The sequence below is a fragment of the Schistocerca gregaria genome, chromosome X (genome assembly GCF_023897955.1).
Source record: "Schistocerca gregaria isolate iqSchGreg1 chromosome X, iqSchGreg1.2, whole genome shotgun sequence".
Lineage (NCBI taxonomy): Eukaryota > Metazoa > Arthropoda > Insecta > Orthoptera > Acrididae > Schistocerca > Schistocerca gregaria.
The window spans coordinates 128194021-128207822 of NC_064931.1; positions in this window are offsets into that span (position 1 = coordinate 128194021).

Genomic DNA, 13802 nt, shown 5'->3' on the forward strand with positions numbered 1-13802 from the left:
CGAGTGCCTGAGGCTCGGGAAATTCCCAGCAATATGGAAAAAGGCAAATATAATCATTATTAAAAAGGGACCAGAGAAAGATCCCACAGACATCAAATCATATAGACCCATCTGCCCGTTTGACTTACTGGGAAAACTTTTTGAGAGGCTACTGGCTAACAGACTGACAGCACACCGAATGCTGTGGGGGATGAATGACAGACAATTCGGCTTCCGGTCTGGGCGTTCCGCGTCTGACGCAATCGGCCTGGCCGCCGAGGTCTGTGACTCCACCCCGCACAAGTATGTAGTCGGCACCATGGTGGACATCAGTGGCGCCTTCGACAACCTGTGGTGGCCCTCACTCTTTTCCTGCTTGCGGGAGAAGAACTGCTCAGGGCTACTATACGGCTGTCTGAGGAGCTATTGTGTAGACAGGGAGGTCTGGCTATGGGCCCCTAGCGGCAAAGTCAGGAAGACTGTGACCAAAGGATGTCCTAAAGGCTCTGTCCTAGGACCTCTCTTTTGGGACATCAACATGGAGCCACTACTGGAAGACCTGAAGAACAGTGACGATGTGCTAGAGGTCATAGCTTACGCAGACGACCTCCTCCTGCTGGTCGGCGGCCGAAGCCGCGAGGAATTAGAGCCCAAGGTAGAAAGTGCCATAAACGTACTTACATCATGGTGCCACAAAACTAAAATGACGATTGCGCCTAGTAAGTCTACATACCTAGTTCTTAAAGGCCAATTGGTCAGAAATCCAACTGTAAGAATCAATGGCACACCAGTTCTTCGGCGCCGCGAGGCCCGTTATCTGGGTGTCATCATCGATGAGAGGTGGAACTTTGCATCACATATTAATACCGTATCCCAAAAATCCCTGGTAGTACTGAATAACCTCATTGGAATTGGTCATAAACGATTTCACCTCCCACCCAACTTAATCAAATTATACCAGAATAGCATCCTGACCTCAATAGTAGGATACGGATCAGGGGTCTGGGCACACAGACTCACGAGGGTCATGCCTGCCATGGCTGTAAGAAGAGTGCAGCGGAACATGCTTCTACGTTCAGCAGGGGCCTACAGGACTACACCAGGAGGAGCGTTTCTTGTGCTAATGGGGATATGTCCATTGACCATCAAAATTCGTGAGCAGGCCGCCTGGTACTGGATAAAGAGGGAAAACCGGGATAAAATCAGGGAAATACTTGGGGTCTACGTGGGGGATAAGAACGCCATTAAAAAGAGAGCGATGGAACTGTGGCAGGAACAGTGGAGTAGTGAGGATACGGGACGCAGAACTTATGAGCTGCTTCCGGATGTAAAAGAACGAACAAAATTCACATTTTTCACGCCAACGAGAGGTTTACTGCACTTTCTTACTGGACATGGACCATACCCAACATATCTATGTCGGTTTGGGAAGCAGGCTACACCCGCGTGTGACTGTGGTGCTATGCAAGGCACCCCAGAACATGTGGTGTACGAGTGCCGCCTCTTCGATGATGTAGCCCATGATCTCAGACAGCAATTACCAAATAATGATACGTACAACCTAATAAGGCATGAAAACAAGTTCAATATATTGAACGAACTGACAAACGAAGTATCAAAGAAAGTCCTTAATAACTTTCTAAGGGACAATCACTAAAAGTAACAAAATAATACCGATCACGACTTAGTGAACCCCTCCTGTACCGCCGGGTAAGGACATTGCCAGTCGTCTTACGACTGGAATCCGCCTTGCCCTGAACTAGGAGGGAGGGGTGTACAAATACACCGGACTGAACCACACCCGATTATGACCAATGTAAATATTAGAATAGAAGTAGAAGATAGGACAACATCTTAGAATAGACTGCAGCGAAAACAACTGAGGGCCAGCCCAGTGCCAGGGTCATGCCCACTGGGATTAGCTCGGTGGGGCCGGCCAACATACTAGATTATAGTAGCACTGGCACACCTGTAACGCTGCAGGTAGATTTAAGTCTTAGATTAAGTAGTTTTAGAACCCCATAGCGGTCAAGTATAGTATTAATAACAGCAAAATCACCTGTAGTGTAGTGTAATGTAGTGTAGCGTAGTGTAGTCAGTGTAAAATAGCTGCAATACCTGTATCACTATTAGGACCCACTAATGTAGTTAGGTAGTGGGTTATCTTGTATAATAATAATAATAAATGAATAAAGAATTTAAAAAAAAAACATTACATAGGAAATCAACGTACGTTTGCACCATTTAGATTGCCATCGATAAAATGGGGGCCAATTATCCTTCCTCCCATAATGCCGCACCATAAATTAACCCGCCAAGGTCGCTGATGTTCCACTTGTTGCAGCCATAGTGGATTTTCCGTTGCCTAATAGTGCATATTATACCGGTTTACGTTACCGCTGTAGGTGAATGGCGCTTCGTCGCTAAATCGAACGCGTGCAAAAAATCTGTCATCGTCCCGTAATTTCTCTTGTGCCCAGTGGCAAAACTGTACACGACGTTCAAAGTCGTCGCCATGCAATTCCTGGTGCATAGAAATATGGTACGGGTGCAATCGATGTTGATGTAGCATTCCCAACCCCGACGTTCTTGAGATTCCCGATTCTCGCACAGTTTGTCTGCTACTGATGTGCGGATTAGCAGCGACAGGTGCTAAAACACCTACTTGGGCATCATCATTTGTTGCAGGTTGTGGTTGATGTTTCACATGTGGCTGAACACTTCCTGCTTCCTTAAATAACGTAACTATCCACCGAACGGTCCGGACACTTGGATGATGTCGTCCAGGATACCGAGCAGCACACATAGCACACGCCCGTTGGGCATTTTGATCACAACAGCCATACATCAAGACGATATCGATCTTTTCCCCAATTGGTAAACGGTCCATTTTAACACGGGTAATGTATCACGAAGCAAATACCGTCCGCACTGGCGGAATGTTACGTGATACTGTGACTATTACAGCGCCATCTATCACAAAGCGAAAAAATTGATCCAACTAAAACATTCATATTTCTTTACGTACTACACGAATACGTAATAAAAATGAGGGTTCCTATTTTTTAAAAAACGCAGTTGGTATCCTTTTGACCCATGGCAGCGCCATCTAGCGGGCCAACCATAGCACCATCTGCTTTCCCCCTTCAAGCTATACGAGTTTCGTTCTTCGTAGTTTTTTCGTTTGATGCTTATTTCGTGAGATATTTGGTCCTATCAATGGACCGCCCTGTATACGGTGATCAGCGAAACTACGCTAGGCTCGAGTGTAGGGAGACAAAGCTGGCGACCCCAAGCGTTGGTATGTAGTACCTTACACAATGGAAATGGAAGATGCTGTCTCAATTTGGAAGACCACTGGAATACGCGCGACCTCAAAAGTGTGGAAGAAACGGGCTCCAGATAGCGGAATGATGGAGAACACTTGTCCGTCAGTGGAATGCGAGACTTGAAGGTCCTACGGTGATGATTCGTGACGAGCCTGTGCGTCCGGAAGAAGCGTGGTGTCTACGAGATGTTTCTGCGAAGCCTGACACACAACGGCGTTATAGCCCGTTCGTCTGCAAGCCGTGCACGTTGCTCGAAGGCAGGGGGACTCCGACCGTTGGTGAGTCCGGAGACAGTCCGCACACGACGGAAAACGGACAAAAGACTTTGTGCGGGACATACCAAGGTACCGACTAGACTCCCGCTCGGCGCTAGGCATCTGGCGAGCCGCAAAAACAGCCGAATCAAGGCGCGGCGATCGTAGCTGGTGAGACTGTTCAAACGCACGAATGATCTCCAGACAGCTGTCGAGGGACGGGTCCTGAAACTTGAAAATATCAGCCCGTAGATCCTCGTCTGGTGCGTGAAACACCACGATATCGCGAATCAACGAAGAGGCATATGACTGCTTGCAGGCATAGTTGGTGCACCTGAATTTGCAATCGCTGGAGAATCCCTGGAGCGTCGTAATCGATTCCCGATGTGTCTGACCAGGGGACTTTCGACAAGAGAAGAATGTCTGACGGGCGGAGGTGACGTGTATTTGTGCGTCAAAGTACTCAAAAAGGCAGCCCTTAATATGAGTAAACGAGAGGTCGCGAGGGGACTGCTCAAGGTTCAATTGTTAAATAAAACGATGTACCTGTGGACCGACTGTTGCTAAAACAAGCCCTACTTCGATTTTCGTCGGGGATCCCATGTCCCAGTAAATGTTGTTCCAGCTGTTCGATATAATTTGACCGTGGTTCGGCAGACCTATTCAAAGCCGGAAACGTCGGTGGAGCCATGTGCAAAGTGTTCAATTTCCCCGCGATAGAATCAATACTATGAGCCACCTCTTGCAACGCTGGGGAGTGAGAGCGATGATCTGACCTTGTAAGCGCTGCCAGAATCTGCTGTAGAGTTTCCATCAGGGACTGAAGAAAAGCCTCTGAAGATGACATTTCGTCCGAAAATGAAAGTTATATCATCGTCGCCAATAACTGTCGCAGTCGGCAGGAAGGCACTAACGATCATGCCTGAACACACTTTATCAACTACGACGCTTTCTTAGCCGGCCGCGGTGGTCTCGCGGTTCTAGGCGCGCAGTCCGGAACCGTGCGGCTGCTACGGTCGCAGGTTCGAATCCTGCCTCGGGCATGGATGTGTGTGATGTCCTTAGGTTAGTTAGGTTTAAGTAGTTCTAAGTTCTAGGGGACTGATGACCACAGCAGTTGAGTCCCATAGTGCTCAGAGCCATTTGAACCATTTTTGACGCTTTCTTAGCATGCACTAATTTCCAAACGCAAGAGGCCGCCCGGAGTGGCCGAGCGGTTCTAGGCGCTACAGTCTGGAACCGCGCGACCACTACGGTCGCAGGTTCAAATCCTGCCTCGGGCATGGCTGTGTGTGATGTCCTTAGGTTAGTTAGGTTTACGTAGTTCTAACTCTAGGGGACTGATGACCTCAGCAGTTAAGTCCCATAGTGCTCAGAGCCATTTGAACCATTTTGAACCAAACGCAAGAACAACAAGGAGCACAACAATTCTTGTGGTGAGCAAAGCCAGACAAGAGTACAAGACAATGAAAAGAAATAATAACCAAAATACTACTCTACACAATTACAAAGTGGAGTTACGCCCAAGGAATGCAACTTTCTACTGCAGGCTGCCCCGTCGGCAAGTGTCTACTAGGCAACAGCCGGCGTAGGTATTGGCTGGGGCTGTCCTAGCTGTAGGTACACATTGCTGGTCTGACTTTGCTGGTATGCTGATAATACTGATTCGGCGGAGTGCTACACTTAGTCACATTAGTTCCAATTGGTGATCTCTGTCATATGGCTTTTCACGAAGTACTGGTGAGTTTATGCGGATAGTCTGTTGATGTTTTACATCCACTGAGCTCTTGAAAGTAGGTCGGTAGCTCACTTTACTTGTCTGTTGTGCGGGCCCTCCAACTGATAAGGGGCCACTACAACACAAAGGTTTTACATCCTTGGGGCTTATATGGAACCCACCTGTTGGATACTCAGAGGGATATTCTTCAGTGGTCGGACGCTGACGGGAACATTCTCTTGGGGAAGGCGTGTCACCTACAGTCTGAAGGCTGCGTGCACATGAAGACAGCTCAGAAGTTGGTTCTGAAAATAAACAAGGAGGCCATTGTGAAGAAGACACAGCAGTTTGACGCCAAAGAGACTAGAACTTTCAGAAGACTCAGCAATTTAATATGAGAAGAACCAATATTTGAACAAGGCACAATAATAGTGTCGCTGTCCAAAGGAATATCTGTACCCTCAGCTGCAGTATAGCCTCCATTGGTAAACACGATAGGGCCTAGAGGAAAAGTTTCACACTTTATAAGGCCATTGATTATTGTCATTGGAAAGCCAACATGAAGAAACGCTTGACCGAAGAGTGCACTTATTTGCAACTGGGTAATAGTAATTCCTGGATTATTGCGAAGAAATTTTTCACAAGCTTGTGTGTAGAAGGTTTTAAAAGGAAACATGAATGCTACATCCAAAGGTTGGAACATGTGGCTACAGTGTGGGAGAAAGCATAAAACAGTTGTATGATTTTCTCTGGTCTTATCAATGAAACCTATGTTCTTAGTATGGGTAAAGCGATCACCTAAGATTTGTAGAACTGTGTCTTGAGCAGCTGATTTTGCGTGTTTAATAAAAAAATGTTGAAACCAATCCAAAAATCCTTCACTCTCCATCCACTCCCTAGGGTGGCGCGCAAATTCTGTTCCTTGCGGAGCCCCATTTTTAAGCTCAAACTTCATTCTTGGTCTGGGGCAGATTACAAAAGCGAGAGACACGCACGTGACAAAAGTCGACAGCAAACCTCCATCAGCTGAAGTATGGGTCCGACATGTAATCTTCCTTTGAGTGTAAACATTTTGCTGTTCTTGGACTGAGCTGTCAGAAGACCGGTTTTATCTACATTATACATATGTTGAGCAGGATGAAATCGTTTATCTTGCAATGTTTTAAGGATATCAGAAAACTTGTCTATGTTCATCTTGTCAAACGCTTGGGCTCTGGCCATAATGGTAGCTTCTTGCTTCCTAAGCATAATATTAGGATGCCGTTCTCTAAAGCACGCCACCCAGGCTTTGCCTGACATTTCAGACTCTTTCTTGAAAGGATGTGGTATTTTGTTACGCTCTGCGAACTGGAATGCTGAGCTCCGCAGGTCATTCACTGTAATTCCATAAAATTGCTTTTCCATTTTAAAATGTAATTAAGGATTTCTTGCTCTTGTTCTTCACTGAATACTGCCTTAAGCTGCTCATAAATTTTTACTGCCAGTTGCATCTCTATTTTTCCATACAACTCTTCGTTTTAGCGTATTACGTAGAATATTGAATTGTTTCGCTGCTGCTGAAAAAGGCGTGTTGTCATTTTGTACTGCCTCAATTGCCTTTTGCATCGCAACAGGGTGCCATGTTCGTTGTTCTGTTTCCCGGTGTATTTTCTTGGTATCTTGGCCGAGCGGTCTGAGGCGCCTGGTCCCGGCGAAGGTTCGAGTCCTCCCTCGGGCGTGGGTGTGTCTGTTTGTCCTTAGGATAATTTAGGTTAAGTAGTGCGTAAGATTAGGGACTGACGACCTTAGCAGTAAATTCCCATAAGATTTCACACACATTTGAACGTTTTTTTGAATCTTTGTATCTTGAAGCTCTTGCAGACCATTGTAGAACAGAAGAATAAGTGATATTAATTCTGTGTATAAAACGATTTGTAATGTTTTGATTTCGATTCTTATACTACGCATAAAATATGGATCTACTAATTCTCACTGGGAGAGACAGAGTGAATATTAACTGTCGGGAATAGTCGTCAACCGTCGGGAAAAGTGGTCACCTTGGCCACTTTTCCCGGTGTGCAGTGTGGCCAGTTTTCCCAATCGGACGCTATGTCTGTATCAGCGTTTCACACGCAAAACAATGTAACCCGAAGGAAACGACAGTGACATATTTGTGAGCCAAACGGCATTACGTGAACCATGGTATTGCGAAAAGCTATTACTCTGCATAACAGTGAAGCAACTAAAGAAATAAGTGATTTACGTTGCATCAAACGATCGAAAAACCTAAACGTTTTTAGAGAAAGATAACGGAGCAAGCTTCCTTTCTCAGTGTCACTGACTACACTAATGGTGTCGATTACACCAAGTCTGGCTACTTCTCGGGAAGAAAAAGCGCCGTTGAAGACATCAGATAAGCATTGGCCTCTTTTCCCAAGCTGGCCACTTTACCCTTCTTTCCACTACATATAAATCTCCCTACTTGATTTTACCAATCCTTTGCACTTAGTCATTGCTGCTACATCTGCCTCATGGCCGCTAATATGGGGTCTACCATGGACATCCTCAAAGAGGTCAAATCTGTTTGTCACCGTTAGGTCAATATGCTTCCAGCACAAATGGCTGTGGTTGTCTAGCGGGTGGATTACTAGGAAACAGTCCTGGAGCTACTGAGTTAAGTTCAGGAAGGATGTGGGGACGTTTCCTCGTTCCAGTCCCTCCAGGATGGTTCTAGCTACGCACCGCCTGTCATCAAGTGAATACCGGGGATCTTCCTCGGGCGTAAAAGGCGGCTGGTGCTATGGGCTCATCACCCTAGTCTTCCTAGTGCCTCGGTGAGGTAAGGCTGTACTCCACCTACAGTCGGGCCAGTAGCTTACGCCACAGATTTTACCTTTTTTATCTCCATCATTTGTGGGTTTCCAAACTGTCGTGCTTGGCACTTTTCAGTGGAGGCGTTTTGGAATGTTTCGCAGGATATCTTATCATAGCAGTACCTTACAAAACTGTAATTACCCCAATAGGCTGTTGGATAGTTAAAGTTTCCTCCAATGATGACAGTATGATAAGGAAACACATGAATAGCGAAACGAGATTTACTCTAAACTTTTCAGTTGCATCTGGTTGACGGAGAGTAACCTTAGCTAAAAATAATAACTTCCATCCACTTCACACACAGTCGTCCACATGGGTAGCGGCTTAATATGTATAGTGCACTCCTGGTCCATTTAGAGATACCCAAACTTCTCAACCCAATGGCATAAGTCTAGGAAGTCACAGCCTAGGTTGTTGCAGAACGTGCGAAATCTCTCGTTCAAGCATCCTACTTGTGTCGGAACTAAAGGACGCTGATCAATTCTGGGGACGATGCTGCAGATTGTGAAGGTCAGTGAACCTCTGCGAGCAAGGTTGGTGTTCTCACCCCTCTCTGCCAGTCGCTGGATCGATAAAGGTATGAACTCAGTCCCCAGGTGACAGGCATCGTTCCTTTGTACATACACCACAGTCTGCAGTTGATATCACTCCGTTTTCTCAATGTCTGTGAATCAGCGTTTTATATATGTTGAATAAGATCTTCAAACATACACGGAGTGCAGAACGTCATTTTTCCCACCCCTTTCTGTCGAAAGTTTGACCTGCCGATGATTGGCAGAGCCTTACCCGTTTCCATTTCTCTTCTACATCTACATACATAGTCCGCAATCCACCATACGGTGCGTGGGGGAGGGTACCTCATACCACAACTAGCCTCTTCTCTCCATGTTCCACTCCCAAGCAGAACGAGGGAAAAATGACTGCCTATATGCCTCTGTACGACTCCTAATCTCTCTTATCTTATCTTTGTGGTCTTTCCGCGAAATGTTAAGTTGGCGGCAGTAAAATTGTACTCCAGTCCGCCTCAAATGCTGGTTCTCTAAATTTCCTGAGTAGCGATTCACGAAAAGAACGCCTCCTTTCCTCTAGAGACTCCCACCCGAGTTCCTGAAGCATTTCCGTAACACTCGCGTGATGATCGAACCTCCCAGTAACAAATTTAGTAGCCCGCCTCTGAATTGCTTCTATATCCTCCCTTAATCCGCCGTGATAGGGATCTTAAATGCTCGAGGAGTACTCAAGAATAGGCCGTATTAGTGTTTTATAAGCGGTATCCTTTACAGATGAACCACATCTTCCAAATATTCTACCAATGAACCGAAGCGACTATCCACCTTCCCCACAACTGCCATTACATGCTTGTCCCACTGCATATCGCTCTGCAATGTTACGCCCAAATATTTAATCGACGTGACTGCGTCAAGCGCTACACTACTAAAGGAGTATTCAAACATTACACGATTATTTTTCCTGTTCATCTGCATTAATTTACATTTATCTATATTTAGAGTTATCTGCCATTCTTTATACGAATCACAAATTCTTTGATATAGGACACAGAAGGATTCCGAAAAGTTGAACTTCATCCAACATAGTGCGTACTTACTATCCAGTTGTCCATTTTATTTAATCATCAATAGCAGTTCATGTATCTGTAGATCCTTAGCTGTATATAAGGGTCTGTCCTCTTTCCTCTAAAAATCTGGATGACAGCATGGTACACCTTTTACATCAAGCGAGACAGCAAAGAAGTAAGTAAATAGAAGCCAATGGCTTTTGTCTAAAACTAATAGTGTTGACTTATCTATCGGAATGAACAGGGTTTTCTATATTGCAGAAGAGATTCTGACAAAGAACCAAGGAACAGTCGGTGAATGCTATGAACGTCTTCTCGACCAGCCAAAGAAAAATAAAAAAATAAAGGAAAATGTAGGACAATGTAAGTGTGCTCAAAAATGCTTTGCGTGAGGAAAAACTGAGGGATTTGAAGCATGAATGCACATAATAATTAGCAGATATCAACACCCTCCTTCCTGAAGCAATTTGTGGCTGCATAATACATCGATTTCCACGTTATTATAGCTTTGTACGAATAATGTGCATTCCTTTCAGACACCTACATCAGGGATGTAATAATCTGGCTGGAAAAACTTCGGGCAAAGTGCATTTACCGGAGACACGATTACGTTGAAAAGTAAACCGTTTTACCCTAAGAAACTCAACCCATCACAAACAGGTCAAGTGTTTTGCACTTTGTCAACGTTATTGTAATGAAGCCAAAAAAGACATAAAACTTCAACACTCGTCTACATTCGATTCTACTCTGCCTCTTTGTGTTTGTCGAGCTAACTCCATAAAATGCGTAAAACTTAAATGTAGTAAATTTACTGAAAACTGATGGAAAATTTTAAAACCAGGCATTTGAGACAGTCATGATAATCATAAGTTTTGTATTTTATCTGTCAAGGGTGAAATCATTGATCGTGGATTATAGAGTAGCTAATATTGTATGATATACTATATTTCTTTATATAATACGTTGAAATTAGACAGTCAATTAAAATAAATTCTTTTTTAAGTGTGGAAACTATACTCCATTTTGTAAACATTTCAATCGTTTTGGAAATATTCTGAACTTAGAGCAGTCCAACTATAAGGGATATTTCATTATTTCCAGAAGGATGGTCTTCTGATGTTAACGATGATACACTGTTGCATTCAGTATTAAATATAGTATTAAATTCAATGTAAGTGGTGTTTAATGTTGAATTTGACATGTAATTTTGAAGCCAAATGCAGCACTTGTACACATTTAAATCCCGAGCTACGGGACGGTAGGACATCGCCAGATGATCCAAAAAAAAAAAAAAAAAAAAATGGCGCACCCGATGAAGAAGTGGAGTATCGTGCGGTAATTTTTTACGGCTTCTGCGAAAGTTCTGCCGCTGTGTCAGGGCGATCCGTATGACCTTTTTATATGTCTGGATTGGCCCAAGACTGCAGCAGCTCTTTCACTGTTGCCGAAAGCAAATTATCGCATGACACTCAACTATAACAATGGGCTGTGCCGTGTTGTTTTGGGTTCTCCAGCGGTGTGCCACTGACTATAGTTCTAGGATGTATGTGTGTACCAAGCCTTCAGACAAGTAATTACACACAAAAAATGTATCTTTAAGTTTTAGAGGCGATAATTAAAACTTTATGACCACCGATCGTGTGGGTGATTCAAATGGAGCATTTATAACGCATGTTTATCTTTCTTTTATCACTGAATGTATGTCCTTTTACGCTGGCTTGTGACATGCAGTTCACTAAATAGAGTTATGTTATAGTTACGGAGGACACTGTCAATATAATACTGCTCCTTTGTATATGATTGTAACTTCTTCGAAAACACACCACTCCCACGTATGAAGTTTTCTAAATACAGTTAAATGTGATGTTCACAACGAGTGTTCATCTGGTGAACAGATCCTACTTATTCTGAAAGAATAGCACACGATGTCATTCAGATATGGACGGTCAATACTTTACCAAGATTTTGTTAATGGAGGGAATAGGTAGAACACAATTTCTTGCTGGCGCGTTTTAAGAATGATAGTGAATATGAGAGTTAACCAGTACTGAAACGAGATTCTTTTTCTTTCTGGGGTAGTTTGGTAGCATTGTAACGCTGGTATATGGAATCAAACATTTATCGTTAACGAATTTCTTGTAGATATATATAAAAAAGTAGTATCTATAGAAAAGAAACATTGTCTCTATACAGAGATGTATTCACTGTTTAAGTTACCACACGTTTTGCTGTGATTCATCCTACATACGATCAAAAATTCCTCTGGTATCAGCAGAAGATAGGATGGCGTTTTCGTTCCCCAATGAAATGAATCGAACAGCTTGTTTCAATAGTACTCAGCTCGTTTTTCCTTTGTTCTCAGGTAAAAATGAAATATTATCTTATTACTTTTACAGAAATGTGTTTTCGAAACATTCGAACATCCCATAACCGTTGCAGACCGACTAATTTCCAAGGCACTGCAAGAAAGGCATCTGCGGTTTTTAAACCGTTTGTGGACTTTCCAAACTCGCCTTTCGTTTAAACATTTTCCGTCTCCTCTCTTATTCCTGCTCATACTTCGGCCTTTCTTGCTGCCCTTCTTTTGTTCCTTCGTCATATTTTTCTTTTGTTTCCATTCAGAAGACAAGAAAAATAAGACGGTGGCTGGAGTTGTAATTAAGCACTCGCGGTGGCCCAGACTGTTTCCCGCCCCGAATAACGTCGGTTAAAGAGGAAACACGTTTATTCAGCGTGTGGCTTGGCACACCCCTCCGTTTCTCCTCAGAAGCAGCAATTTTACGAGCAATAAGCGTAGTTACAAATTATACACGAACGGGTGACCACAGCACAACGATTACGATATAATGGCCTCCACCGCGTGTATTTACATTTCAAACCATAACGACTTAAAGTGATGTTGTTATTGCATCGAAGAACAGACTTCAAAGAGAGCCTTCCGAAAAGGCGAGAGTCAACGTTTGTAACGGATTCAATTCCGTTTTAACGGTGTAACAAATTTCTCTCTCATTATTTGGAATTATCTGCGTTTGACACTGTAGCAGAAAATATTAATATATGTTTCAATTAGGGGCACAATAGTGTAACCTCTTTGCAGTTTAATTCTCGTAAAAGAAAAAATCACAGAATGGAAACATCCTTTATTAGTTATGTACTGCAATTTAGAAAAATTTTCTATTTCATGTGGTTAAAAGAGTTACGAACTCATCTTCTCTGAAGATGCCGTCTGTGTCAAACAGCAAAATTTACAGTTCTCTAGGGTTAAGAACGCAGAGTTAATAAATCATGCAACTAAACATTGAATGCCTAGCGTTTTATAAGGTCATGCTTAGAGATGGCCACTGAATTTAGAGTCGTTACTGTACAGAGCTTCCTCGAATTACCAAAATATACAACTTTTGTTTATGTACTTTGTGCATCAACTGTGTTCTTCAATATGTCTATAAAATTTTACTTATCGAAAATTTCAATAGTCATTGAAGTGTGAACACACTATGCGGTAAAAATCAGAATTTTATCTTTACTGTCTGGAACCGCGCGACCGCTACGGTCGCTGGTTCGAATCCTGCCGCGGGCATGGATGTGTGTGATGTCCTTAGGTTAGTTTGGTTTAAGTAGTTCTAAGTTCTAGGGGACTGATGATCTCAGAAGTTATGTCCCATAGTACTCAGAGCCCTTTGAACCATTTTTTGTCTTTACTAGAGCAATTGTCTATGTACGTGAGACATTATACATCGGTGTTCGTAACGGATAAACTTTATTTGCTGTGAGAAATGCATAATAATAAGAGTAATAAAAAGGGTACCTTACGATTATTAAACTGTTCACTTCTAATATGATATTTTCTGTGTGCAGCACTGAACAAGAAAACATAACTGAATATGTGTTGCATGTTGCATATATATGTTGGTTATCACCGTGATTATGAAAAAAGGCGACCTCTTTAACATAGGACTATTTATTTTCTTATACAAGGTGTGCAGCGTATGTATACACTGATCAGCCAGAACATTATGATCACCTGCCTAACAGCCAGTAAGTCCACTTTTGGGATGGATAACAGCGGCGACGTGTCGTGGGATGGAAGTGCTGCG